At 41.0% G+C, this 10,000-nt stretch overlaps 1 non-coding gene across 1 annotated transcript; it reads left to right on the plus strand.

Moving 5' to 3' along the window:
- Positions 1-1,536: 1,536 nt before the first annotated feature.
- LOC123686735 lies at positions 1,537-1,655 on the plus strand. The gene has a single exon (XR_006748496.1). It is a non-coding gene; the product is annotated as a 5S ribosomal RNA (ribosomal RNA).
- The last annotated feature ends 8,345 nt before the right edge of the window (positions 1,656-10,000 follow it).

The raw sequence follows: 10,000 nt of genomic DNA on the forward strand, positions 1-10,000 counted from the left end.
CGCGCCTCTCGATCGTCGTTTACGTGATGCATCGGTCAGCCCTAGTTTACGTGGTGCATCGGTAAGATCGAGTTCACGTTCTGCATCGGTCTGCCCGAGTTTACGTGGTGCATCGGTAAGATCGAGATTACGTGGTGCATCGGTAAGATCGAGTTCACGTTCTGCATCGGTCTGCCTGAGTTTACGTGGTGCATCGGTATGATCGAGTTTACGTTCTGCATCGGTGTGATCTAGTTTACGTTGTGCATCGGTAAGATCGAGATTACGTGAAGCATCGGTATGATCGAGTTTACGTTCTGCATCGGTCTGGACTCTGAGATATATTTTCGACGTGAAAATGTTCCGATACAACTTTTGAACCAGGATAGTTAGAGAGATGATTTTTTCTGGGATGTACGTTGATTGGGGAATGGATTGTGGAAAATAACTTGCCATGACCGAGGTGTTCTCGAATTTTTTTTTTTTTTCGAAAAATATTTTCTGATTTTGGATTTCACTCAAATTTGATTTCGTTGCCTTCTAATGTGTTCTAAAAGAGTAAATCAGTAATCAGAATCGAAAAATATTTTTCGGATTTTTTTTTTTTTGAAAAAAAATTTTCTGATTTTGGAATTTCCTCAAATTTGATTTGGTTGCCTTCTAATGTGTTTTTAAAGCGTAAATCAGTAATCAGAATCAATATTCATTGTCGACTTTAATTTTTATAAGGAAAAATGTTCACGTCCTTAAACGCCTCCCCATCATTAGCCCGAGTCCAAGTCGATGTCAGTCCCGAGCGGACGGTGTCAGATACTACCTATCGCCCCGGTCTGGACTTGGCGAGGTATTTCGACGTGAAATGTTCCGATACAACTTTTGAACCAGGATAGTTAGAGAGATGATTTCTTCTAGGATGTACGTTGATTGTGGAATGGATTGTGGAAAATAACTTGCCATGACCCAGGTGTTCTTGAATTTTTTTTTTTTTCGAAAAAAATTTTCTGATCTTGAAATTTCCTCAAATCTGATTGCGTTGCCTTCTAATGTGTACTAAAAGAGTAAATCAGTAATCAGAATCAATATTCATTGTCGACTTTAATTTTTATAAGGAAAAATGTTCACGTCCTTAAACGCCTCTCCATCGTTACCCCGACTCCAAGACGATGTTAGACCGGAGCGGACGGTGTCAAATGCGACCGATCTCCCCGGTCTGGACTTAGCGAGATATTCCGACGTGAAATGTTCCGATACAAAAATTTAACTGTGATAGTTAGAGAGATGGTTCCTTTTGTGATGTACGTTGATTGTGTAATAGAATATGGAAATAAACTTGAGATGACCGAGGTCTTCTGGGATTTTTTTTTTTTTTCGAAAAATATTTTTCGATTTCGGAAATCCCTCAAATTTCATTGAGATATGTCCTAATGTGTTCTTAAAACTTAAATCAACAATCAGAATTAATATCCAAAAGTTATTTCATTTTTTATAAGGAAAAACGTTCACGTCCTTTCCGCTCCCAAAAAGTGAGATATCATAGAAAATATCGCTATATTTGTTGTTTACGGCCATACCACGCTGAAATTGCCAGTTCTCGTCAGAACACTGAAGCCAAGCAGCGTCGGGCGCGGTTAGTACTTGGATGGGTGACCGCTTGGGAACACCGCGTGCTGTAAGCTTTTTTTTTACGTTCTGCATCGGTCTGCCGAGATAACGTGGTGCATCGGTATGATCGAGTTAACGTTCTGCATCGGTAAGATCGAGATTACGTGATGCATCGGTAAGATTGAGATTACGTGGTGCATCGGTAAGATCGAGTTTACGTGGTGCATCGGTAAGATCCAATTCACGTTCTGCATCGGTAAGATCCAGTTCACGTGGTGCATCGGTAAGATCGAGATTACGTGGTGCATCGGTAAGATCGAGTTTACGTGGTGCATCGGTAAGATCCAATTCACGTTCTGCATCGGTAAGATCCAGTTCACGTGGTGCATCGGTAAGATTGAGATTACGTGGTGCATCGGTAAGATCGAGTTTACGTGGTGCATCGGTAAGATCCAATTCACGTTCTGCATCGGTAAGATCCAGTTCACGTGGTGCATCGGTAAGATTGAGATTACGTGGTGCATCGGTAAGATCGAGTTTACGTGGTGCATCGGTAAGATCCAATTCACGTTCTGCATCGGTAAGATCCAGTTCACGTGGTGCATCGGTAAGATCGAGATTACGTGGTGCATCGGTAAGATCGAGTTTACGTGGTGCATCGGTAAGATCCAATTCACGTTCTGCATCGGTAAGATCCAGTTTACGTGGTGCATCGGTAAGATCGAGATTACGTGGTGCATCGGTAAGATCCAGTTCACGTGGTGCATCGGTAAGATGGAGATTACGTGGTGCATCGGTAAGATCGAGATTACGTGGTGCATCGGTAAGATCTACTTTACGTTCTGCATCGGTCTGCCCTTGTTTACGTGGTGCATCGGTAAGATCGAGATTACGTGAAGCATCGGTATGATCGAGTTTACGTTCTGCATCGGTCTGCCCGATATTACGTGGTGCATCGGTCTGCCCTAGTTTACGTGGTGCATCGGTTTGGACTTAGAGATATATTTTCGACGTGAAAATGTTCCGATACAACTTTTGAACCAGGATAGTTAGAGAGATGATTTTTTCTGGGATGTACGTGGATCGGGGAATGGATTGTGGGAAATAACTTGCCATGACCGAGGTGTCCTCGAATTTTTTTTTTTTTCGAAAAAAATTTTCTGATTTTGGAATTTTCTCAAATTTGATTTGGTTGCCTCCTAATGTGTTCTAAAAGAGTAAATCAGTAATCGGAATCGAAAAATATTTTTCGGATTTTTTTTTTTTTCGAAAAAAATTTTCTGATCGTGGAATTTCCTCAAATTCGATTTGGTTGCCTTCTAATGTGTTTTTAAAGCGTAAATCAGTAATCAGAATCAATATTCATTGTCGACTTTAATTTTTATAAGGAAAAATGTTCACGTCCTTAAACGCCTCCCCATCATCAGCCCGAGTCCAAGTCGATGTCAGTCCCGAGCGGACGGTGTCAGATACTACCTATCGCCGAGGTCTGGACTTGGCGAGATATTACGACGTGAAATGTTCCGATACAACTTTTGAACCAGGATAGTTAGAGAGATGATTTCTTCTATGTTGTACGTTGATTGTGGAATGAAATACGGAAAATAACTCGCCATGACCGAGGTGATTACGATTTTTTTTTTTTTTCGAAAAAAATTTTCTGATCGTGGAATTTTCTCAAATTTGATTTGGTTGCCTCCTTATATGTTCTAGTAGCGATAATCAACAATCAGAATCAAAATCCATGGTCGGGTTTGATTTTTATAAGGAAAAATGTTCACGTCCTTTTTTACAACCCCGACTCATTGACGATGTTAGAACCGAGCCGGCGGTGTCAGATACGACCGATCGCCCCGGTCCCGATCGTCATTTACGTTGTGCATCGGTCTGCCCGAGATTACGTGGTGCATCGGTATGATCGAGTTTACGTGGTGCATCGGTAAGATCCAATTCACGTTCTGCATCGGTAAGATCCAATTCACGTTCTGCATCGGTAAGATCCAGTTCACGTGGTGCATCGGTAAGATGGAGATTACGTGGTGCATCGGTAAGATCGAGATTACGTGGTGCATCGGTAAGATCTACTTTACGTTCTGCATCGGTCTGCCCTTGTTTACGTGGTGCATCGGTAAGATCGAGATTACGTGAAGCATCGGTATGATCGAGTTTACGTTCTGCATCGGTCTGCCCGATATTACGTGGTGCATCGGTCTGCCCTAGTTTACGTGGTGCATCGGTTTGGACTTAGAGATATATTTTCGACGTGAAAATGTTCCGATACAACTTTTGAACCAGGATAGTTAGAGAGATGATTTTTTCTGGGATGTACGTGGATCGGGGAATGGATTGTGGGAAATAACTTGCCATGACCGAGGTGTCCTCGAATTTTTTTTTTTTTCGAAAAAAATTTTCTGATTGTGGAATTTTCTCAAATTTGATTTGGTTGCCTCCTAATGTGTTCTAAAAGAGTAAATCAGTAATCGGAATCGAAAAATATTTTTCGGATTTTTTTTTTTTTCGAAAAAAATTTTCTGATCGTGGAATTTCCTCAAATTCGATTTGGTTGCCTTCTAATGTGTTTTTAAAGCGTAAATCAGTAATCAGAATCAATATTCATTGTCGACTTTAATTTTTATAAGGAAAAATGTTCACGTCCTTAAACGCCTCCCCATCATCAGCCCGAGTCCAAGTCGATGTCAGTCCCGAGCGGACGGTGTCAGATACTACCTATCGCCGAGGTCTGGACTTGGCGAGATATTACGACGTGAAATGTTCCGATACAACTTTTGAACCAGGATAGTTAGAGAGATGATTTCTTCTATGTTGTACGTTGATTGTGGAATGAAATACGGAAAATAACTCGCCATGACCGAGGTGATTACGATTTTTTTTTTTTTTCGAAAAAAATTTTCTGATCGTGGAATTTTCTCAAATTTGATTTGGTTGCCTCCTTATATGTTCTAGTAGCGATAATCAACAATCAGAATCAAAATCCATGGTCGGGTTTGATTTTTATAAGGAAAAATGTTCACGTCCTTTTTTACAACCCCGACTCATTGACGATGTTAGAACCGAGCCGGCGGTGTCAGATACGACCGATCGCCCCGGTCCCGATCGTCATTTACGTTGTGCATCGGTCTGCCCGAGATTACGTGGTGCATCGGTATGATCGAGTTTACGTGGTGCATCGGTAAGATCCAATTCACGTTCTGCATCGGTAAGATCCAATTCACGTTCTGCATCGGTAAGATCCAGTTCACGTGGTGCATCGGTAAGATGGAGATTACGTGGTGCATCGGTAAGATCGAGATTACGTGGTGCATCGGTAAGATCTACTTTACGTTCTGCATCGGTCTGCCCTTGTTTACGTGGTGCATCGGTAAGATCGAGATTACGTGAAGCATCGGTATGATCGAGTTTACGTTCTGCATCGGTCTGCCCGATATTACGTGGTGCATCGGTCTGCCCTAGTTTACGTGGTGCATCGGTTTGGACTTAGAGATATATTTTCGACGTGAAAATGTTCCGATACAACTTTTGAACCAGGATAGTTAGAGAGATGATTTTTTCTGGGATGTACGTGGATCGGGGAATGGATTGTGGGAAATAACTTGCCATGACCGAGGTGTCCTCGAATTTTTTTTTTTTTCGAAAAAAATTTTCTGATTGTGGAATTTTCTCAAATTTGATTTGGTTGCCTCCTAATGTGTTCTAAAAGAGTAAATCAGTAATCGGAATCGAAAAATATTTTTCGGATTTTTTTTTTTTTCGAAAAAAATTTTCTGATCGTGGAATTTCCTCAAATTCGATTTGGTTGCCTTCTAATGTGTTTTTAAAGCGTAAATCAGTAATCAGAATCAATATTCATTGTCGACTTTAATTTTTATAAGGAAAAATGTTCACGTCCTTAAACGCCTCCCCATCATCAGCCCGAGTCCAAGTCGATGTCAGTCCCGAGCGGACGGTGTCAGATACTACCTATCGCCGAGGTCTGGACTTGGCGAGATATTACGACGTGAAATGTTCCGATACAACTTTTGAACCAGGATAGTTAGAGAGATGATTTCTTCTATGTTGTACGTTGATTGTGGAATGAAATACGTAAAATAACTCGCCATGACCGAGGTGATTACGATTTTTTTTTTTTTTCGAAAAAAATTTTCTGATCGTGGAATTTTCTCAAATTTGATTTGGTTGCCTCCTTATATGTTCTAGTAGCGATAATCAACAATCAGAATCAAAATCCATGGTCGGGTTTGATTTTTATAAGGAAAAATGTTCACGTCCTTTTTTACAACCCCGACTCATTGACGATGTTAGAACCGAGCCGGCGGTGTCAGATACGACCGATCGCCCCGGTCCCGATCGTCATTTACGTTGTGCATCGGTCTGCCCGAGATTACGTGGTGCATCGGTATGATCGAGTTTACGTGGTGCATCGGTAAGATCCAATTCACGTTCTGCATCGGTAAGATCCAATTCACGTTCTGCATCGGTAAGATCCAGTTCACGTGGTGCATCGGTAAGATGGAGATTACGTGGTGCATCGGTAAGATCGAGATTACGTGGTGCATCGGTAAGATCTACTTTACGTTCTGCATCGGTCTGCCCTTGTTTACGTGGTGCATCGGTAAGATCGAGATTACGTGAAGCATCGGTATGATCGAGTTTACGTTCTGCATCGGTCTGCCCGATATTACGTGGTGCATCGGTCTGCCCTAGTTTACGTGGTGCATCGGTTTGGACTTAGAGATATATTTTCGACGTGAAAATGTTCCGATACAACTTTTGAACCAGGATAGTTAGAGAGATGATTTTTTCTGGGATGTACGTGGATCGGGGAATGGATTGTGGGAAATAACTTGCCATGACCGAGGTGTCCTCGAATTTTTTTTTTTTTCGAAAAAAATTTTCTGATTGTGGAATTTTCTCAAATTTGATTTGGTTGCCTCCTAATGTGTTCTAAAAGAGTAAATCAGTAATCGGAATCGAAAAATATTTTTCGGATTTTTTTTTTTTTCGAAAAAAATTTTCTGATCGTGGAATTTCCTCAAATTCGATTTGGTTGCCTTCTAATGTGTTTTTAAAGCGTAAATCAGTAATCAGAATCAATATTCATTGTCGACTTTAATTTTTATAAGGAAAAATGTTCACGTCCTTAAACGCCTCCCCATCATCAGCCCGAGTCCAAGTCGATGTCAGTCCCGAGCGGACGGTGTCAGATACTACCTATCGCCGAGGTCTGGACTTGGCGAGATATTACGACGTGAAATGTTCCGATACAACTTTTGAACCAGGATAGTTAGAGAGATGATTTCTTCTATGTTGTACGTTGATTGTGGAATGAAATACGGAAAATAACTCGCCATGACCGAGGTGATTACGATTTTTTTTTTTTTTCGAAAAAAATTTTCTGATCGTGGAATTTTCTCAAATTTGATTTGGTTGCCTCCTTATATGTTCTAGTAGCGATAATCAACAATCAGAATCAAAATCCATGGTCGGGTTTGATTTTTATAAGGAAAAATGTTCACGTCCTTTTTTACAACCCCGACTCATTGACGATGTTAGAACCGAGCCGGCGGTGTCAGATACGACCGATCGCCCCGGTCCCGATCGTCATTTACGTTGTGCATCGGTCTGCCCGAGATTACGTGGTGCATCGGTATGATCGAGTTTACGTGGTGCATCGGTAAGATCCAATTCACGTTCTGCATCGGTAAGATCCAATTCACGTTCTGCATCGGTAAGATCCAGTTCACGTGGTGCATCGGTAAGATGGAGATTACGTGGTGCATCGGTAAGATCGAGATTACGTGGTGCATCGGTAAGATCTACTTTACGTTCTGCATCGGTCTGCCCTTGTTTACGTGGTGCATCGGTAAGATCGAGATTACGTGAAGCATCGGTATGATCGAGTTTACGTTCTGCATCGGTCTGCCCGATATTACGTGGTGCATCGGTCTGCCCTAGTTTACGTGGTGCATCGGTTTGGACTTAGAGATATATTTTCGACGTGAAAATGTTCCGATACAACTTTTGAACCAGGATAGTTAGAGAGATGATTTTTTCTGGGATGTACGTGGATCGGGGAATGGATTGTGGGAAATAACTTGCCATGACCGAGGTGTCCTCGAATTTTTTTTTTTTTCGAAAAAAATTTTCTGATTGTGGAATTTTCTCAAATTTGATTTGGTTGCCTCCTAATGTGTTCTAAAAGAGTAAATCAGTAATCGGAATCGAAAAATATTTTTCGGATTTTTTTTTTTTTCGAAAAAAATTTTCTGATCGTGGAATTTCCTCAAATTCGATTTGGTTGCCTTCTAATGTGTTTTTAAAGCGTAAATCAGTAATCAGAATCAATATTCATTGTCGACTTTAATTTTTATAAGGAAAAATGTTCACGTCCTTAAACGCCTCCCCATCATCAGCCCGAGTCCAAGTCGATGTCAGTCCCGAGCGGACGGTGTCAGATACTACCTATCGCCGAGGTCTGGACTTGGCGAGATATTACGACGTGAAATGTTCCGATACAACTTTTGAACCAGGATAGTTAGAGAGATGATTTCTTCTATGTTGTACGTTGATTGTGGAATGAAATACGTAAAATAACTCGCCATGACCGAGGTGATTACGATTTTTTTTTTTTTTCGAAAAAAATTTTCTGATCGTGGAATTTTCTCAAATTTGATTTGGTTGCCTCCTTATATGTTCTAGTAGCGATAATCAACAATCAGAATCAAAATCCATGGTCGGGTTTGATTTTTATAAGGAAAAATGTTCACGTCCTTTTTTACAACCCCGACTCATTGACGATGTTAGAACCGAGCCGGCGGTGTCAGATACGACCGATCGCCCCGGTCCCGATCGTCATTTACGTTGTGCATCGGTCTGCCCGAGATTACGTGGTGCATCGGTATGATCGAGTTTACGTGGTGCATCGGTAAGATCCAATTCACGTTCTGCATCGGTAAGATCCAATTCACGTTCTGCATCGGTAAGATCCAGTTCACGTGGTGCATCGGTAAGATGGAGATTACGTGGTGCATCGGTAAGATCGAGATTACGTGGTGCATCGGTAAGATCTACTTTACGTTCTGCATCGGTCTGCCCTTGTTTACGTGGTGCATCGGTAAGATCGAGATTACGTGAAGCATCGGTATGATCGAGTTTACGTTCTGCATCGGTCTGCCCGATATTACGTGGTGCATCGGTCTGCCCTAGTTTACGTGGTGCATCGGTTTGGACTTAGAGATATATTTTCGACGTGAAAATGTTCCGATACAACTTTTGAACCAGGATAGTTAGAGAGATGATTTTTTCTGGGATGTACGTGGATCGGGGAATGGATTGTGGGAAATAACTTGCCATGACCGAGGTGTCCTCGAATTTTTTTTTTTTTCGAAAAAAATTTTCTGATTGTGGAATTTTCTCAAATTTGATTTGGTTGCCTCCTAATGTGTTCTAAAAGAGTAAATCAGTAATCGGAATCGAAAAATATTTTTCGGATTTTTTTTTTTTTCGAAAAAAATTTTCTGATCGTGGAATTTCCTCAAATTCGATTTGGTTGCCTTCTAATGTGTTTTTAAAGCGTAAATCAGTAATCAGAATCAATATTCATTGTCGACTTTAATTTTTATAAGGAAAAATGTTCACGTCCTTAAACGCCTCCCCATCATCAGCCCGAGTCCAAGTCGATGTCAGTCCCGAGCGGACGGTGTCAGATACTACCTATCGCCGAGGTCTGGACTTGGCGAGATATTACGACGTGAAATGTTCCGATACAACTTTTGAACCAGGATAGTTAGAGAGATGATTTCTTCTATGTTGTACGTTGATTGTGGAATGAAATACGGAAAATAACTCGCCATGACCGAGGTGATTACGATTTTTTTTTTTTTTCGAAAAAAATTTTCTGATCGTGGAATTTTCTCAAATTTGATTTGGTTGCCTCCTTATATGTTCTAGTAGCGATAATCAACAATCAGAATCAAAATCCATGGTCGGGTTTGATTTTTATAAGGAAAAATGTTCACGTCCTTTTTTACAACCCCGACTCATTGACGATGTTAGAACCGAGCCGGCGGTGTCAGATACGACCGATCGCCCCGGTCCCGATCGTCATTTACGTTGTGCATCGGTCTGCCCGAGATTACGTGGTGCATCGGTCTGGACTTAGAGATATATTTTCGACGTGAAAATGTTCCGATACAACTTTTGAACTAGGATAGTTAGAGAGATGATTTTTTCTGGGATGTACGTTGATTGGGGAATGGATTGTGGGAAATAACTTGCCATGACCGAGGTGTTCTCGAATTTTTTTTTTTTTTTCGAAAAAAATTTTCTGATTGTGGAATTTTCTCAAATTTGATTTGGTTGCCTCCTAATGTGTTCTAATAGCGATAATCAACAATCAGAA

This window comes from Harmonia axyridis, chromosome X, assembly GCF_914767665.1.
Source record: "Harmonia axyridis chromosome X, icHarAxyr1.1, whole genome shotgun sequence".
In the NCBI taxonomy this organism is placed as follows: domain Eukaryota; kingdom Metazoa; phylum Arthropoda; class Insecta; order Coleoptera; family Coccinellidae; genus Harmonia; species Harmonia axyridis.